Source organism: Myotis myotis, unplaced genomic scaffold (genome assembly GCF_014108235.1).
Source record: "Myotis myotis isolate mMyoMyo1 unplaced genomic scaffold, mMyoMyo1.p scaffold_m19_p_5, whole genome shotgun sequence".
NCBI classification, from domain to species: Eukaryota; Metazoa; Chordata; class Mammalia; order Chiroptera; family Vespertilionidae; genus Myotis; species Myotis myotis.
This window is the reverse complement of record NW_023416357.1, coordinates 46,604,452-46,623,316: the sequence shown is the minus strand read 5'-3', so window position 1 is coordinate 46,623,316 and position 18,865 is coordinate 46,604,452. Positions and strand designations below refer to the sequence as shown.

The following is an 18,865-nucleotide window of genomic DNA, read 5'->3' as shown; positions in this document are numbered from 1 at the left end:
CAGACAGGAAGGTGAGTGATTAGGAGCCAGCGGTCCAGGACTGTGAGAGGAATGTCCGACTGCTGGTTTAGGCCCAATCTCCCGGACATCATCCGAGGGGTCCGGATTGGAGAGGGTGCAGCTGGGCTGAGGGGACGCCCCCCCCCCCCCCCCCGTGCATGAATTTTGTGCATTGGGCCTCTAGTTCTGTATAAGATTGCTGTATATTGCTAATTAGTTACTCCTCTGTAGGACTCTCAATTTTATCATTTCCATTTTATATTTAAATTATATTTTATTGGTGTTCTTAATAAGTACTTTTAGTACATGTTAATGGTTAACACTACTTTAAAGGCACTACAAGTGCTACTGGAATATGATAAATTTATTATCTCTCCAATATTAATATACATTTATTCACATTTATATTCACAATAGAAAATCATGCTTAAGTCAATTTATTCAAATTCAATAGTCACTCTAAATAAAACAGAACTTATTTTAGCAACTGATAATATTATCAGTATTTTGTAGCTGTTCTAATTTTTACTTTTCTAACACTATAACTATATGAAAGAAGCCAATATTCTAGCTACATTATTCTTCACAGTCCTCTCAAAAAATTGCTTTACAGATACTAAATAGTCATTGATCATATTTCAAAATGTGTGGGTTTTTTTCATCTGTGAAGTACTTCATTGACATGTATAATTATGAATTCAGGGTAACTTCCATAACTTCAAAATAGTTCCTCATTAAGAAAATAGCTGTGCTTTAAATAATTTACCACTAAGTAAACTTGTATAGAGACTTTTCTCTCTGGTTAAAGATAATACCATGATTTAGTTTGATAGATTTCAATGTGTTTCTTTCAGCTCAATACCAAGAAGCATAAGAAGGGTCTATATCTGATTTATATAGGAAAACCAAACATGTTTTTCATTAAAGTTCTGTCAACTAGCATAAACCTTGGGAAACTTGGAGATTTCTATAACTTCTGAAAAATAGTTTTGAAGCAGAAAAGTAATAGCATCTATAAGAATCATCTTTATGCATAGTAGGAGGTCAATCATTATTGGTTCAATGAATGAAAGGATCCTATCTAATAAAGAGGGAATATGCTAATTTACCCTCACACTGTTGCAAAGATGGTGGCGCCCACAGACAATAAGGAGGGAATATGCTAATTGAATTCCATGCCCTCAAAGATGGTGGTGCCCACAGCCACAAGATGGCGGCGCCCAGTCCCTTCAGCCCACTGGGGCACCTGCCTCCAGAGTCTCCATCCCCTCAGCCCCCAGCTGCCCAGGGCCGGCATGAGGTGCAGGCAATCCTTGGCTGTCGGCTGCTCAGCCACCCAGGGCCCGCCCAAGGTGCAGGCCAGCCTTGGATGGTGGCTGCTCAGCCACCCAGGGCTGCTTGAGGCTCAGGTAACCAGGGCCGGCCGAGGCTTGTGCTGCCGGCAGTGGCAGCAGCAGAGGTGTGATGGGGGTGTCACCTTCCCTTGATCACCAGGTTGCCTCCTGCCTATGAGGGCTCCTGGACTGTGAAAGGGGGTTACACCAGGCTGAGGGACCTCCCTCCAGTGCATGAATTTTCATGCACCAGGCCTCTAGTAATTAAAACCATTAACTTATGTTTTTGGCCACTAGTTATTAGATTTTAATATGCTTTATTTTTTAAATGCCTTTTTATATTACATTAGTATGAATGTATTAAATCTAAAAAAGTTAATTATATATGGCTGCTGAAAAGTACCTTGTACATTAATTCATTTCAAAGATAAATCTTTTACAAGGTTTATATTAAGTTGCTCTTTTTTAAGTGGGTTTGATACACTTTAACCCAGTCTCCAAATATATACAGCGAGTTTTAGAGTTTAATCTGAGAATCATATCCTTAGGAAAGTCTATAGCTCTGAAGAAAATTATAGACATAAATATTTCTAATAGGAATATATAAATAAAATAAAAATGTATTTAGTTAAGCCCACTAACCCCAGATATGGCAGTGTCTTCGATTTGTAGTATATAATGCTCTTGTTGCTACTGTGAAAGAGTCAAATCTACAGTTGAAGAAGCAAATGTATTTAATTAATTTTTAAAAAAAGTATCTTCATACAATTTTAAAAATAAATACTTGAATACTTTTGGCCATATTTTTAAACAATAATTCCATATTTACCATTTTATCAGCAGAATGATAGTATTAGCAGCAACAATTTAAAAATTAAACACACTGTATTATTCCATGTACTTCAGTGAGACTTTGGGAATCAAATGCTTACAGAATTTTTATTCAGATTTGTTATTATAAGTACCTCTGAAATAGGGCAGTTATACTTTATTATCTTAAGCAATACATTTTTTTGTGATATGTTTCAAGCAACCTCATTTTTCTATGAGGTCTACTTAGGAGTTCTTGGAAGAAATACATCCAGCTTTTATTTGCTTTACCATTTAGCATAGTGTATTTGTTATGCCAATTGGTTTTATAAGATTAAAATAATATAAAACAAATGCCCTTAAAGTTTAAAATGTCTATAGTTTCTTAAATACAACTTTGCTGTTTTGTGAAATAATATTTTTAAAGGACGAGAGAATAGTAAAGAAAAAAACATATTTTTTCAGGTTAGATGGTTCTTTGGAACAGATATGTTACCTTATTTGCATTTCTACTACCCCTTTCTCAGCTCCATATTTTACTACATAGAATAAGGTCATACTAAAAATTTATTGAATAAAAACAAAAACAATGCCTTTGATATCTAACCAACTTTAGATTTTTTTCATATCTTAAAAATCAATGAAACAAAATAAAGGAAACTTTAGATTATTGAAGATTATCCTGTCATTTTAGTTTTAAAAATCTACTTCTTTTTTTGTTGTTGTTTCCCTACTGTTAGGTAGCACCAGTGCAGAAAGCACAGTGTACTATAATTTTATTTCTTTTAAATACAAAAGTTATATGTATTTTAATGTAAGATATTAAAAGACAAAAGTTAGAGCTGTCACTATTGCTGTATTTTTACTTTCACATTAATCTCCCAAAGATGGAGGAGTATCTAAGGTTTTTCTGACCTTTTAAACCATATGAATTTTGTGATTATATGAAGTTCTAAATCTTCTTGTTTTTAATTTCTAAAGGAAAGAAATAAATGTGTCTGTATTTGTTTGGAAAGTTTTGTTGTGATCCTAATTTAAAATTATTTTTACTTTGTTCATTCTGTAATCAAACATATACTTACTTTATTATTGTACATTTGGAAAGGAGAATTTCAAATACATGCTATTATTAGAGGTAAAAAATGCTGTTTGATTTTACCTCAAACCTCATTATTTTGCAGTGTCCTTGTTTTAAGTTCTTGATGCTACTTACTTCAAAAGAGATTCTCATCCCATTTTGTACTTTAATTCTTCCCTCTCAAAGCATCGAGTGTCAGATAACTACAAAACACTTAACCACATCTCCAATCAATCCTCACCTCACTTACATTCGCATTGTACGTGGGAAGCTTGGGAATGTTGACTTGCTCAGATTTGTGAACTTTATTTGCTAGACAACATTACTTTTCTTTGAATTAATTCTTGATCTGTCTGTATATTCCAATATCCATATTTTACCTCTCTCAGTTTCCGTTTCTCTCCTCTCTCTGTCTCTTTCTTGACCACACATATCTCCCTTATACAGACCTATCTCCCAATCTCAATGTTCTCAGCTTCTTAGTGTTATTAAGACTCACTTCTGATATTTATAAAAGGCAGTAGGAAGACATGTCTCAGAGAGCAGGGAAGTAAAACACCTACTACACATCTTCAGATTTGAAGACATTGGCTAGATTAACCAGTATTTGCACAGATGTACACATGATGCTAACTCATTCTCTAGGGGTCTTGTACACAACAACCATGAGCTTAAGCCCCAAATTATTTTCTAATTATCTCCTCACATTCCTGGTTAATTCTGTGTACTTTGGAGCCAAATGCTGACACATTTATTTCATATTTATTTCCATTGCTAGTGAATATTCTAGAGTACACATATAAAAATATTTGGAATTATTAAATTTTTCAAGTTTCATGACATAATTCTCTAATAAACTAATGATAAATATAATATTTTACAACACAAATACATAATATATTAAAGTAACCAAAGAGAACAAAATAAGTGGTTGTAAGTCTAGTAAACTAATGATAAATATAAACTTTTACAATGTAAATACATATTATATTAATGCAACCGAAGAGAACAAAATAAGTGATTTGACTTAAAAAAATAAATCTTAGCTTTTATTGATTCTTAAATATATATTGAGTACCTACTGAGTTACCTAAATGGTAGAATGCAATGGTAAGCAATTTTACAGAAATTGCTGTCTAGCTAGGAAAACAGAGAAATAAATAAATAGATAAAGATGATGGGTGTTGTGATAGGAGAAGTATATGGAGCCATAAGAATGTAAATCAGGTGTCATATCTTAAGCGAGGTGTCAGAAAATGCATGCCTACCTGAAAAAATTATATCTTGAGATAATTCTTAAAGATAATTTCAGTCTAACAGACAGAAAGCTAAACATATTCAAGACAGAGGATATAATTCTTAGAAAAGCCAGGAGATAAGAAAAGTCATAATTCCATGAGCTGAAAGAAATTCAGTGTGGCTAGAGCTTAAAAGGGAGAGACATGGAGGCAGCAATGAATTTGCAGATGGTGATGATGGCAGATTCTGCAGCCTTGCAATTGTTTTTAAGGAATTTGGACTTATGCTGAGAACAATGTACTTTAAGAAGATCACTTTCTTTGCCACATGGAGGTGGCGGGGGCGGGGGGGGGGGGAGGATAGAACAGATTAAGGCAGGGAGACAATTAAAAGGCTACTGTGGAAGAACAAGTTAGACATGATGTTCTTGGCCTGGATCAGTGTTGTAACAAAGGGAATAGAAAGGGAAGAGTCAATAGATATTTAAAGGAAATAGATAATTACTGGTAACTTATGGGTTAATTGACTAGAAGGAGTTTGGAGAAAGTATAAAGTAATGAAGGAACAATATCAGTGTCTGACCTGAGCAACTCTGCCATTTACTCAGCTAGTGCAAATTTAGGGTACACTGGATTGGGAACCAGAAAATGAAATGATTATTTCACATATTGGGTTCAAGGAACTCGCTAGATATTAGGTAAGAAGCCAGACATAGATTTTTAAGTTACAATTATACAGATATTTATCATTGCTGGGGAAATATATGGATCTTCCCAGAAGCACAAGAACTTCTAAAAAAGATGAGAGGACCCAGAAATGGAAATTGATAAGAGGTTCATCAATAATTAAAGAGTAGGTAGAGAAAGTTAAATCTATAGAGGAGACTGAGATAGAGTGGTCGGGGAGATAGAAGAGAAACCAGGAAAGTGTGGTACCCCAAAAGTTAAGGATAAACAGTATTTCAAGAAATGAGTGGTCAGCGGTGTCAACTACTATGAAGTTAATCAAAATAACATTTACATTGATTACATGTGACTTACGGATGATATTGCCAAGGTCAGTTTTGTTGGACTTTTGGAGAAAGAACTTGATTGTGGCATATGGAAGAATTGGAGTAAGATTTTAAAAGGTGGCTAGGAATAGAGGAGAAATTCATCAACTTGACAAAGAATGCCTACAAAAATCTTTGACTAAAATCATACTTAATGGTAAGAAACTCATTTTTCCTCTTGGATCTAAAACAAGACAAGGATCCTCCCTCTCACTGCTCTATTTCAACATTGTACTGGAACTACTAGCTAATGCACTAAGATAAGAAAAAGGAAATAAAAGGTTTACAGATTGGGAAGGAATAAATAAAATAGTCTGTTCACAGATGACATGCCCATCCCTGTGGAAAGAAATCCTGACGTATCAACCAAAAAAACTGGGAACGAATAAGCAATTTTAGCAAGGTTTTAGGATGCAAAATTGATATACAAAACTTAATCATTTTCCTCTATACCAGTAATGAACAAGTGGAGTTTTAAAATACCTTAGGAGAAGCATAGAGGAGTTTAGGGCAGTGAAAATAGTCTATATGATATTATAATGATGGATCCAGGTCATTATATATTGTCCAGACCCATACAATGTACACACCAAGAGTGAACCCTAGTGTAAACTACGGATTTTAGACAATTTTGATGTGGTAATGTAGGTTTATCAGTTGTAAGAAACGGTGGAGAGTGTTGATAATGGGGGAGGTTATGCATATGTGGGGTGAGGGACTATGTGGGAAATCTCTATACCTTCCTCTGTTTTGCTGTGAACTTAAAACTGTGCTGAAGAATTTATTTAATTTAAAAATGGCTCTAATATCTCAGAGGAAAGGGGGCAGGAAGAGATTAATCAAAAAATTTATATACATATATACATAACCCATGGACACGGACAGTAGTGTGGTGAAGGCCTGGGGGGTGGAATTGGATGGGTGGAGGGGTCAATGGAGGACATTTGGCCTGGCCAGTGTAGCTCAGTGGTTTAGCATTGACCTATGAAACCGGAGGTCAGGGTTTGATTCCGGTCAGGACACATGCCCCATTTACAGGCTCGATCCCTAGAGGGGACGTGCAGGAAGCAGCCAATCTATGATCCTCTTTCATCAATGATGTTTCTCTCTCTTTTCTTCTCCCTTCCTCTCTGAAATCAATAAAAAATATATTTTTAAAAAGGAGCCATCTGTATTACTTTCAACAATGAAGATCAATTTTTAAAATGGCTATAATAAATATTCATCAATTTATTTGTTTAGTCATCCATCCATAAAATACTTATTGAGTATATATTATATGCCAGGCACTCTTGGCATTGATAATATAACCATTAAAAAAATAGACTTTGCCTTCATGGATATTCTAATCAAACAAGGAAAAGACAATAAAGTATCACACTTATGCTAAGTTCTATAAAGAAAAATAGAGCCCTAACTGGTTTGGCTCAGTGGATAGAGCATTGGCCTGTGGACTAAAGGGTCCCAGGTTCTATTCCAGTCAAGGGCATGTACCTTGGTTGCTGGCACATCCCCTGTAGGGGGTGTGCAGGAGGCAGCTGATTGATGTTTCTCTCTCATCGATGTTTCTGGCTCTCTATCCCTATCTCTTCCTCTCTGTAAAAAAATCAATAAAATATATTTAAAAAATATAAATGCCAAGTGGTTTGGAACCATCTAGTAGATCCTACCTTCCCTAAACCAAAAAGAAAAAGAAAAAGAAAAATAGAGACAAGTGTGAGGTATAATAAGAGGAAGTATTTTTTTGATAGGAATATTAGCAAAGACAGAAAGTAGTGTTCGAACAGAGAGTGAACGGAGATAACTTCCGAGCTCACAACCCAGGCATGTACCCTTGACCGGAATCGAACCCAGGAGAGAGGACAGTAACCGAAATGGGAATTTGGGACAAGGAAGGTTTTTCCTTTAAGATGGAATTGCAAAGTCATGACGATTCAGAAAAAATGACATAAAAACTGAGCTCGTGTTTCATTAAGAATAAACTATGTTAGATGACTCATATAGATATTTCAATAATATTTGTAATAAATTTAACCTCTTAAAACTATCAGTCTGGAACCAAAGGACGGAAACATTGGAATTTGGTAGTAATTTAAAATCTAGCATCATATTTACAAGAAAATTCAAAGCACTGATGTTACTGAGAATAATTCAGTACAGGATAACAAAGTCAGCATGTCATTTCATTTATAATTCTTTGTCTTTACTCTCTCTGTAGCTGCATTGGCTTCTGACCAGGTTTTCTTAATTTGAAAAATATTAATAAACATGAAGGTGCTTTATGCTGTCCTGTCCTCTTCTATCTATTATAGTCCATCCTTTTGCCTTTGATAGTTGGTATCCCTTTGCTACATGGATTTAGGTTCTTCAAATCTCATCACTGCTAAAATATCCTCTTGCTTTCAATTCATTATGAAAAATTGGTTACATTGAAGCCATAAACATAAAGTATGTCATAACAATTTAAAAAATGATTTTCACTGTACGTCTTGCCCATGAATAGCCATGTTCATGTTTATCTTTTAGAAGATGATCAGTGTCAGAATATCAGGTCGTGTAGCAGAAACTTTCTAAAAGATTTCTTATCAGTGATCATAGATTACCAGATTGTTAACAAGCTTTAAGTAGACCTCTTGGATAGAGTGAGACTATTTTTAGATTCCTAAATTTTGATTACCAAATGAGAGATTTGGTCATTTCACTTCAGTGATTTATATATTAGATGAAATTATAATCCAGTTTGAACCCTTAAGAATATTTCTTGGAAGGATAACTCATGATTGAATCCATACTTCTAGAAATTATCATAATGAAACCTAATCTAAATGGACTAAAACACTTTCTCAAAAGCTACTAGCCATGATTGCTAAGAAATTTCTCAGTTAACTAGAGTCAAAGGGATTTATTATCAGAGTCATATCTACCTACTTTCTCATAATAATAAGGATTAAATATGTGTTCATACAAACAAATAGGATTGCACAGCTACAATGACAGAGTTAAGGAAAAAATTTTGCCATTTACTTTGCATACATTACAGAAAAGTAATTTTGTTTTATATATGTAAATATTTCTACTATAACATAGCTAGTAAACTATTAGTTTATTAATTTAAACATGTTTCTACTTTAATGTTAATTACAATTATTAGAATGTGTTAACTTGTACTTCCTAACAATTATATACTAACTTCAGAAAAAAATACATAGAACATCGAAGAACCTTAGAAAATGTCAAATACACAAATACTCTCTTGCTCAGAAGGAGGAGCTAATTTGTAGTAAAGCTTCAGTTTGAAAGAAAAGACAACGTAACACATTTTTTAAAAGTTGATATATACCATTTTACCCATTGTCTTTTTTATATATATATTTTATTGATTTTTTTACACTGAGCAGAGGAGAGGGACAGAGAGTTAGAAACATTGATGAGAGCGAAACATCGATCAGCTGCCTGTTGTACGCCCCCTACTGGGGATTTGCCGGCAACCAAGGTACATGCCCTTGGTCGGAATCGAACCTGGGACCCTTGAGTCCACAGGCCAACGCTCTATCCGTTGAGCCAAACCAGTTAGGGCCCCATTGTCTTTTGCTCTGAGTGTATACCTTTCCTATTGTTAGGAGATGGATACTATTGTGAATAAAGTGATAGTGGATGTATATCAGTAAGATTTTTCTACTTAACAAATCATCACAAATTTAGTGGATTTACACAAACATTTCCTGCACAATTCTGTAATTAAGTAAGTGACTGGTTGATTGGTGCTGGGTAGCAGAAGATGGCTCAGCTGTGATGGCTTTTCTTCACTAGATCAAGCTCCCTTACATAGTGGTGATGGAAAGGTCCCAAGAGAAGTCAAAAGATCAAGACCCAACTACAAGCACTTTTCAAATCTCAGGTTGTATCACGCTAGCTAAGAGCACTCTAATGGGTGGATCTGCCACTTCATATTGCAAAGGCAAGGACACAAGAAATAGTTTGTGGCTAGCTTTGCAATCTACCATGGAATGTTAGTTTTCTTCTTTGATTTTTTTAATGCTTTTTATCGGCAATGCAAAAAGTTGACAAAAAATTCAGATATATTGCTTTCAGAGAGGAAGGGAGAGGAAGAGCAAGATAGAAACATTAATGATGAGAGAGAATCATTGATTCACTACCTCCTGCACACTCCCCACAACCCAGGCATGTACCCTTAACCGGAATCAAACCCAGGACCCTTCAGTTCACAGGCCAGTGTTCTATCCATTGAGTAAAACCAGCCAAGGCTTAAATTATCCTTTTATTTAGATTTCAAATGAAGTGTCATGAAGTTGGTTATGCCGCTGTCAACATGTGCAATTTGACATATTTATGAAAAAGAAAATTACTGTTTTAAAGTGATAGGCTAAGTGGCAAATTTAGCATTAATCTTTAGAAAAATGTTATCTTCCAAGTTTAAATACTTATATGGAAAAGAGGTCTATAAGCAACTCACAAATGACATACAATAGTTAAAATGTGCCCAACAACCTTCAAAACTTTTCATACTGTTACTTGGTTTATCTTCTTCATTGATTTTCAGCATTAATATTTTTTATTCTGATAATTATACCTATTATTTGTTTTCTTTTAATTGCATTAACTACATATTAACCCATGGCATCCCAAACAGAGCAGGTTACTAAAAAATAATATTATTTTTAAGCAATGGTGAAAGGTTTTAAAATTTTATTGTTTTAGGGAAACTGATATGTTGCTAGAGATTGAGCAAAATGTTTTTCTTATGATTACAATAGAAACAAAAAAAATGAAGAAAGTAGTTAAATTTAGGTTGAGTTGCTGAATACTATTAATAGGAAGAAAACTTAACAGTGTACAGTGGTTTTGTCTTGAAATGGATAAATCTTTTGTAGAGAATTTATTTTCTTCATTACGAATGCAATAAAGAAGAATATTTAGAAAATATAAGACAAAATGTAATTTTAGGCTATATATTCTTTTTTTCTGTTGTTTATCTGTAGATTTATCATGTATGTTTCTATAGCCATATACAGTCATATCAAGTGTGACAGCAATTTAAGTTAAGCCCTTGATATAAAATTGTGCACATCCATATTTATATGTAAACGTGTGTGTAAAACTTATACTGCACATATTTCTTTTCCATTGATGATCACTTTTTTTCACTGTAAAATTAACATATTGCCATTGATTATAAATTCTTTCCTGACATTATTTAAAATGTCAGGATAACATTATATCATTAACCTTTATTCTTTGAAGAAGCCCTTATTGTGTGGACCTTCAAGTGCTATGCAAATTTTCTCTCTTATAAACATTTTGATAAATACTCTGGTAACGGTATTTTGAGTACATTCATCATTGTCTCTTTAGACTAAATTCTTAAAAGTAAATGGTTGGGATAAGAGTTATTTGAGAATTTGAGAATTGTTAATATCATAAGGATTGTATAGGAAAGGCTAAATAGTTTATCATATGATGATAACTGATGATAACTGATGATATTAGGCTTTTTATGATGAAAAAGCCTAATAGGCTTAGATCTACTTAATAATAGTAATGTAGATTTGGGTTATAGTTATTCGATTTGTATAACAGGAGGAGAAAATATTCTTAGGGAGCAAAAGAAGAGATTGTTAACGCATCAAAGTTATAAAATAACATGAAGACTACATCCCCTTTCATTTTCACTTAATTTATAAGGCAATAAATAAATAAATAAATTTTTAAAAATATGTTTTTATTGATATTTTAGAGAAAGAGGAAGGAAGAGAGATAAGAGAGATAGAAACATAGATGAGAGAGAAACATCACCGATCAGCTGCCTCCCGGATATATACCCTGACCTGGAATTGAACTGGTGACCTCTTGGTTCTTGGGTGAATGCTCACCTGCTGAGCTACACCAGCAGGTGGCCATACATCATTTTAAGAGGCCAAACTTAAAACAGGCATACATAAAGTCCAGTCTGACTGATAAAAACTGTGAGGAAAAGGCTATCCTCTAAAATTAAACTAATGAGAGAGGGAGTAGGGATTTAATAGAAGAAATTCTAAATACTGGCCCTAGAGCACCTATAGTATGGAACGGACTTAGGATAACTGGATAAAGAAAGCCTAAGAAGGTTAGATAAAGGTAGTAAAGAGAAAAATGATTAATATCATTGTAATGGAAAGTGAAAGCCTATTGGTTGAATGACAGCCTTTGCTATCATCTGTCCTCTTACCATTAATTACATAGCAGATAGAATGAAGAGAAAGAGATGAAACATTAAGAATTTATTGAAAACAAATATTTTGATAGGTTAAAATTAATTTCTTTGGATTATTAGTAATTATGTAGTGTTTAATAAAAATATATTAGATAAACTAATTAATTCATTTTATTGGCACCTACTCTGTGCTAGAATCATGCTATTTGCTATGAGGAATTACTAATAAAACATAAGGGTTACTAAAATGCAACGGAAGGTCTGAATTGTCTGAATTTTTTCTCAAGGAGCTTCAAGTAGATGTCATTATGTGTGAAGGTTTATTTGGCCACAGTCCCTGAAGCCATAGGAAAACTAGTTGACACCTCAAGGTAACTTTGTGCTCTATGACATTTTATTGTCCAACATATTTCAAAGTATTTATGTGAAGGCAGATTCTGTAATCTGTGTTATTTAAAGGATAGTGGCAATACATAATGAGAGAGAATTTGGTCAAAATTATTTTCAGAATATATGTAGTTTTTCCCATTGGATGTGTAAAATTTACCAAATTATGATTTAAAATGAGCAATAATCAATATTTATTGTTAAGTTTATTTTATTTTAATCAAAGCTTGGGAAGTAAAGCAGGGAGAACCCAATTTTAGTCCTTAGCAAAAGAGAGAATCGAGATAAAGGTATTTTCTTAAGTACTAATCCTTGGAAATAGGGCAAAACTCAAATAAGAATTGGCAACTTCTTTATAGAGCATATTGAAAAAAATCCCACAGTGTCTTTATCTGGTAAGATTTTAATTGAGAAATCAGACCCAGACTGCTTCATCCAAATCATAGAAAGCGATGGGTACAGAACTGATTTCTGTTACTCCTCAACACAGTAACTACCAAACATTTTCACAAAGACAGGTGTTGTTTGTATCATCTCAACTCTCTTCAATCAATGGTTGTGGCTCCACAAGCAATGGATAAATCGGGGTGCACCACAGAACATGCTCTGGCCAATAAAGTCAGCTTCTATTTATTATTCAACTATGGAAGTCAAGCTATATTATTCTCCACAATGATTTTCTGACCCAAAACTTCTGTGGTAAGTCTCACCTCACAACTAGGCAGTCTGGTTTCAGGCTAACATGTAATGAACATGGAAGGGGGAGGGAAGATAGTTTTTTTAATACAATTTACCAATCACTGTGATACCCAGGACATTTTCTTCCTCACCCTTTCCCCTTTAATAGTGTCTTGCATTTTTAGAGTACTCTATTCATTAAAATGCTAATACATATATTAACCTTGAAATAAACAGTTGAGCTCATACCAATCTCAATGTTAAGTGGGAAAGAGGTTCTGTGATAATCGTAATGATTAGAATAAGGTCATAAATTTCTTCTCAAAAGCAGGCAGAACAGATGTGAAGCCTGAAATTTTATCCCATGCCTTTTACACAGTTCACTGTTTTTATTCAAATTTAACTGTGCTGGTTACACATATAGGAATGGATGGTTTGAAACAATGAGAGAACTTGAGGTAATCTATAATAATGAAAGTGTAATATACTAATTAGACCTGACATTCTTCCAGATGACATTCTGGAGAAGCCGGTGCTGCATGGGAAGCCCTGGTCCTGGGTGCCTGCCAGTGGCAGGAGGGAAGCCTGGGTCCCGGGTGCCAGAGGGAAGCTGGTGCCAGCAGCCGGGGGAAGGAAGGCCTACTCTTGCACAAATTTCTACACTACTACTACTTCTACTACTAATAATACCTGTAATTCCAGTGTTCATCAGATGCTCTCTTGAAATTCTGCGGAAACACATTCTCTAAAGAATTTCATCCTGGCCCTAACTGGTTTGGCTCAATGGATAGAGCGTCGGCCTCCAGACTCAAGGGTCCCAGGTTCGATTCCGGTCAAGGGCATGTACCTTGGTTGCAGGCACATACCCAATAGGGAGTGTGCAGGAGGCAGCTGATCGATGTTTCTCTCTCACTCTCTCATTGATGTTTCTAACTCTCTATCCCTCTCCCTTCCTCTCTGTAAGAAATCAATAAAATCTATAAAAAAAAAAAAAAAAGAATTTCATCCTGGTGTTGTGGTTAAGAACTCAGCCACACTGAATTCAAATCCTAGTTGTTCTGTGTACTGTCTAGATTACTTGGAGCAAGTTGCTTAACCCCTCAGTGCCTTAGTTCCTTCCCAGTAAAATCGGGATAATAATAGTACCAACCTCAAAGGGGTTTTATTCAAATTAAATAAATTAATATATGTAAGACTCTTAACATACCAGTCTTGCTATAATTAGAACTATATAGAAGCTATAAAATAGTAAATATACATGAATCTTATAGACCAGCGGTTCTCAACCTGTGGGTCGCAACCCCTTTGGGGGTCGAACGACCCTTTCACAGGGGTCGCCTAAGACTATAGGAAAACACATATATAATTACATATAGTTTTTGTGATTAATCACTATGCTTTAATTATGTTCAATTTGTAACAATGAAAATACATCCTGCATATCAGATATTTACATTATGATTCATAACAGTAGCAAAATTATAGTTATTAAGTAGCAATGAAAATAATTTTATGGTTGGGGGTCACCACAACATGAGGAACTGTATTAAAGGGTCACGGCATTAGGAAGGTTGAGAACCACTGTTATAGACAATTCAAAAGCTACATGCAGAAATCAAGCTTTGTAGTCCCTGAATATTTTTCCATCATTTCAGCCATAGCATTATAGAAATGTCCAATAAATACTGACCTAATATATTTATGTCAAGATTTTTCAGCTTGTCCTTGAATGTGCAAATTGGGGGCAATTTATCTGTCAGCTTTTAATTTTTCAAAAGTTTCTTCAATTGGGGATCGAGCCTGCAACCCGGGCGTGTGCCTTGACCAGGAATCGAATCATGCCCTCCTGATTCATAGGTTGAAGCTCAACCACTGAGCCATGCCAACTGGCCTCTATTACATATTTATTCTGCCTCCCAGATAAATCTGTTTTTCAATTCATTATTTATTATGATTGTTTTCAGTAAGAATTGATCTAATAGGTTAATTGATTTGGAAAAGCTTGAGTATGGTTTATTGACTGAAATTAGTGCTAGTTTCTAATCTCGAATTTCTAACCAGAGATCAATTGCTGAACAAAACAGCTATAAGGTTTAAAGAGAGTTTCCAGGAAACCCTTCTATGACTAGAAATGTCAGTTGACATGTAGAAAATCCCATGAGAAGAAACAAAATATTTATATTCACCTGAATGTACACCTAGTCTTGAACACTAAGGAAACAATTGCAATAAAGACAAAAATTTGGTTTTCCTGTCGGTGGACTTAACCAACTGTATATGAAATACATGCACACTCTATTCTTTGCATATAGAAAGTGAAAGTTTAGAAGAATAGCATTAAGGCTTTGCTTGGTTTCGAAATTTCGCATTATTTCCTATTGCTAACATACTTTTAACATTGATTGCAAGCCAGTCATATTCTCCCTGGACACCCCACCCTAAGCATGACCTCCCCATTTCTTGTCTCCCTTTTTTACCTACCCAGTCTTGCCCTGAGACAGGAAGGAGATAAGATTTAGTAGTCCCCAGTGTTCTAGAAATTGGTCTATAATGTGGGGATGGAAGAAGGAGGGAAAGGAAATTAATTCTTTATTCTTTCAGTAGCTGATTCAATTGTGGATTGTTAGTTGTGACATAGTAGCCTAAAGAAGGCAGGTAATAATGCCGTTGTATTTTGTAGAAGTTAGATCTTAGGTGGAGAACTGATTCTTGTTGTAAGATCTTCTTGTTGCTATATTAAAAGACCGTGACATAATTTAATTTATCATGAGGAGTTTAACAGATATGATGACCAGAGTATATACTATGATATATGAAATTAAGTGGAGATGTTTATCTCAGTTATCAAGAGAATTATGGGAAATATCATAGTTGTCTTCAAGTATTTGAATAGCTGTTCTTTCAAAGAGCCACATTGTTCCCTTGTTCTCCAGAGGCTATCTCTGGGAGAGTGATGTGGCATGTTGCCGGAAGTTGGTCCATCCTTGCTGCTTGACACAGTTGCTGCAGGAAAGAAACATCTGCACAGCATATGTTTCAAGGGACCTGGCGTTATAGCATACTGTTCTTAATATGTTTGCTCCCCTTAGCGCTATGTGTTTTAACCAAGGTCACCTCTCCAAGAAAGGTTGTTTCCCCAGGTAGGGATTTTTCCCTGAAGTTAGGGAGGGGATAAAACCCCTTAACTAAGTGCTAGGCGGGTAGTTAATCACTTTAACTACAAACAATCACGCTTAAGCTACATAATCTTTACTCCCTGGAATGGAGATAAGAAACGCCCTAACCTTTGGAATAGAGATTGATAGTATTGGAATCAACTGGTATAAATACAGATGTAACAAGACAACAGAACACAGAACCTAGAGACAGAACCTAGCAAGAGAACCTGGCTGAAGAACCTAGTGAGGGAACATGGCTACAGAACCTGGCTGGAGAACCTGGAAAACCTGGCTGGAGAACCTAGCAAGAGAACATGGACACAGAACCTGGCTGGAGATCCTAACCAGAACTTCGCTGGAGATCCTGACCAGAACTTGGCTAGAGATCCTGGCTAGGCTGCTGATCAACTGAACGCTGTCTCTGTGTCATTCCTTCTTCGCCTACTCTGTCCACACCTTTGGGGACCCCTGGACCTGCTGGGGTTGGACCCCAGCAACATGTTTCTTTCTGATGCTATGAATTCCCTGCCACTACAAGTTTTGAATCAATATTTAGATTTTTTTAAAAATCCTCACTGAGGATATGCTTTTTATGATTTTTAGAAAGAGAGGAAAGGAGAGAGAAAGAGAAACACCAATTTTGTTGCCTTTTCTACATGCCCCAATCTGGGATAGAACCCGCAACCTTCTGGTATAAGGGTCAATGCTCCAACTAGCTGAGCCACCCAACCAGGGCATATTTGTAGACTTTTGGTTGGTAGGTTGGACTAAGTGACCTTTAAGTTTTGTTTGGATCTCACATTTAACTTTTTAAAGTTGCTTGCCTCCTGTTTTCTGAATGGGCTGTTTCCTAGACTGTTCTTAATTGTTGGAAGAGTGGAAGTTAACTAGTGTGCAATAACGACTTAAAAATAACCTCAAAGATAAGAAGAATGGGGTTCGGCCCTCCCTAAATAGCCCTGAACCTTTATTCAATTTCATTGTCTTAAAGTTAGACTTGTCCACATTTTTATCAGTGGAGTTCTTTAAAGACATTCCAATTATGGAAAAATTTAGCCCAGGGAGACAAAGTTTTGCAGATAGGGAAATTACATTGTCAATGTCACTTGATTAACACCTGAATGTGGAGATATGCTGACTCCTTTCTTTTAAAGAAGGTCCTAATGATTCTGAAAAGAAAGCATTTAATTTTAGTTTCTGCTTTAACAGGCAAGAAAAAAAATCCTTTATAGAAGTCATCAACTCATTGCTGAATAAGTCAGTGGCACATTAGGTTAGTGGAGTTCATGTAGGGAAGCAGAGGCTGTGCTTTCTCTCTTTTAGTTAATGTCCTAGGATGAGTTCAAGGTACACGAAAAAAATTAATAATTCCCCTGACCAAAGAGAAACAGATCCACCAGGGATAGCTCAGCTCTTTGTAACATAGACCTGCTCACTGTTGTTGTTTTTCCCTTCATCTTTTACCTTTCAAAAGATACTATATTTTAATTAAGTCAAATATGCGGATCTATAGTCTGGGAACCCATCATTTCAAAGCCATCATAAAATTTCTGAATTCATCTTTGAAATGTAAACAGTGAAAAATGGATGATATTTTACTAAAATGCCTCACAGATTTCAAAAGTAGTAAAAATGTCATGTGAAAATAACTATAACATGTTAAATACTTGCTTCTGTATTCAAACATGCACATGAATTAGATGCCAATATTTTGTAAGAAGGTAAATCTCTGTCATCAATTAATTACCATTTCTTTAAAAAAAAACATTAGAGTTCTATAATATTTATATCCCAGAAGGTACAGAATATTCAGTATTCAATGTCCCTAGTTGGGGTAGCAGGTGATGGGCAGGGCAGTCTGTTAGTCTAAGGCTATATATGCACAAACACAGAACTCAGCAATTTAAAAAATATATATATTTTATTGATTTTTTTACAGAGAGGAAGGGAGAGGGATAGAGAGTTAGAAACATCAATGAGAGAGAAACATCAATCAGCTGCCTCCTGCACACCCCCTACTAGGGATGTGCCCGCAATCAAAGTACATGCCCTTGACTGGAATTGAACCTGGGACCCTTCGGTCCCAGGCCGACACTCTATCCACTGAGCCAAACCAGTTAGGGCTCAGAAATTTTTTGTTGTTGTTGTTGAAATATTTTTATTAATTTTTTTTTCAATTACAGTTTACTTTCAGTATTGTTTAGTATTGGTTTCAGGTTGTAGCATAGTGGTTAGACAGTCATATGCTTTACAATGTGTTCCCCTCAATATTTCTAGTCCCCACCTGACCCCATACAGAGTTATTACAATATTATTGGCTATATTCCCCATGCTGTACCTTACATCCCCAAGAACTCAGCAATTTGTCTCTGTGTCTTGTGCTATGTGGACTTGGGACACTGGAAGTTTTATTTGATCTCTATTAATGGTAACTATTGCAAGGGAGTAACTTTCATAGGATGCAGACACAAATATAAGTTGGCCAATATATTTCAGAAGAATATTAATAAAGGTAGGCTGATGGCATAGAAAACAGGATCATTTAAAAGCTTTATTTAGTCCGGGCAGTGTGGCTTGGTGGTTGTGGGCTCAGTCCCTAGTGTGGGGCATGTAGGAGGCAGCCAATCAATGATACCTTCTCATAATTGATATTTTTCTCTCTTTCTCTCTCTCCCCCTCTGAAATCAATAAAAAATATATTTTAAAAATAGTTATTTGCAAAAGTGAATGTTTTATATTGTGTGTAGAATTATGTGCTCCTATTTATTTAATGAAATTATTTGGCCATTTTTGTTTCATATTTCTACCTCTATTCAAATGGAGTCTGATTATTCTTTGAAATATTATTTATAGGAGAAAAGTCCCTAAGTCTATCCAAATAGCACTCAGCAAAGAGTTAAATAAATTATTTCAATAAAA

General features: G+C 35.2%; 1 protein-coding gene across 2 annotated transcripts in view; it reads left to right on the top strand.

Moving 5' to 3' along the window:
* Positions 1-18,865, top strand: part of EDIL3 (EGF like repeats and discoidin domains 3) — a 409,273-nt gene that overhangs the window by 133,721 nt on the left and 256,687 nt on the right. The window lies entirely within an intron of this gene.